Consider the following 1842-nt stretch of genomic DNA (forward strand, 5'->3'; position numbering starts at 1 on the left):
AACTTTTGTTCAAATGCTTTACATTTTCCACAGAACAGAAACTAAAATAACCTGTATACAATTAGTCACAAATACAGTCCTTCAGTTTTTTTTCCCATACACATGAGTATTTGTCTAAAACACGACTTCTTTGTAGCAGCTAGGTCCTGCCATCACTGTGCTTGGCTGAGTTCACAAATCTTGTAACCTGTAGCTTCCCTGTCACTTCTCTGGCTCTCCTCTCCTGCTAAGATTTTTTTCTAATTAAAATCTTCTGCCACTGCCATAGCCACTGCTGCTACTGGAACTGCCATAGCCACTGCTGCTACTGGAACTGCCACAGCCACCTTGGTTCTGTGGTTTGGCAAAGTATTGGTCTCTGCCACCATAGGGGCCAGAGCTTCTGCCTCCAAAGTTTCCTCCATTCATGGGTCCAAAATTTGAAGACTGATTGTTGTAATTGCCAGAATCATTGTAGCTTCCAACTCCTCCAAATTTGCTTCCATCATTACCAAATCCATTATAGTCATCCCCACTGCCACTATATCCACCACCACTATGGTTGCCACCAAAGCCACCATGACCACTGAAGTTTCCTCTATGACCAAAGTTGTCATTCCCACCAAAATAACCTCCAGGACCACCACCAAAGTTTACAGAACCACTTTGACCTCTTTGACTGCATGAAGCACTAGCCATCTCTTGCTTTGACAGGGCTTTCCTAACTTCACAGTTGTGGTCACTCACAGTACGTTATTTCTGAATGACATTCTTATCCACGGAGTCATGGTCATCAAAGGTTATAATAGCAAAGCCCCTTTTCTTGCCACTGCCTCAGTCAGTCATGATTTCAATCGCTTCAATTTATCCATACTGTTCAAAATAATCTCTTAGGTGATGTTCTTCAGTGTCTTCTTTAAGGCCACCAACAAATATCTTTTTCACAGTTAGGTGGGCACCTGGTCTTTGAGAATCTTCTTTTGAGACAGCTCTCTTTGGTTCCACAACTCTTCCATCCACCTTGTGTGGCCTTGCATTCATGGCTGCATCCACCTCCTCCACAGTGGCATATGTAACAAACCCAAAGCCCCTGGAGTACTTGGTGTTTGGATCTCTCATTACCACACAGTCCATGAGTGTTCCCCATTGCTCAAAATGGCTCCTCGGGCTCTTTTCGGTTGTTTCAAAGCTCAACCCTCCAATGAAACATTTCCTCAGCTGTTTGGGCTCTTTAGGAGACTCTGACTTCGACATGACATCAGGGAGAAGAGAGACTTTAACGATACTTCTTCAGCGTCGTCTACAGGCAGAAAGGCGAATAAACTACATATTTATTGCTCTTTCTCAACTCCCTCTTGAATGTCAACATTTCTTAAATTTGCTTTTTTTTTCTTTAGGTTAATCTACATATCTTGTAAGCATTCTTCGTTTCTTTTTGTTCCTGTTTCTTCTATGACTGTTTTCAAGTATGCTGTCTTTGAATTTATTCCTTTTTTTTTTTTTTGCTTGATTTATTCTGCTACTGAGAGACTCATATGCTTTTTTCAGTTCTGTAAATGTATTTCCAAGTCCCAGCATTTCCGTTTGATTTTTTAAATTTCAATCTTTTTGTTTAATTTACCTGAAAAACTTCTGAATTGTTTAATGGTTAATCTTGGAGTTTGTTGAGTTTCCTTAGATGTGCTGTTTTGAATTGTTCATCTAAAAGCTCACACATTGCCGTCTCACCAGGGTCAATCACTGGCTCCTTGCTTTGTCCATTTGGGGAAGCTATGCTTTCATGTTTGCTTTTATTTTTTCTAGACTTATATCTATGAAATATTAGTGATTTATTCCAGTCTTTGCTGGCTGGCTTGCTTTGGT

The 1842-nt window shown here is 40.6% G+C and overlaps 1 pseudogene; it reads right to left on the bottom strand.

The window, feature by feature from the left end:
- Positions 1–243: 243 nt before the first annotated feature.
- LOC105532115 lies at positions 244–1233 on the bottom strand (annotated as a pseudogene).
- Between the last annotated feature and the right edge of the window lie 609 nt (positions 1234–1842).

Source organism: Mandrillus leucophaeus, unplaced genomic scaffold, assembly GCF_000951045.1.
Source record: "Mandrillus leucophaeus isolate KB7577 unplaced genomic scaffold, Mleu.le_1.0 Scaffold931, whole genome shotgun sequence".
NCBI lineage: Eukaryota > Metazoa > Chordata > Mammalia > Primates > Cercopithecidae > Mandrillus > Mandrillus leucophaeus.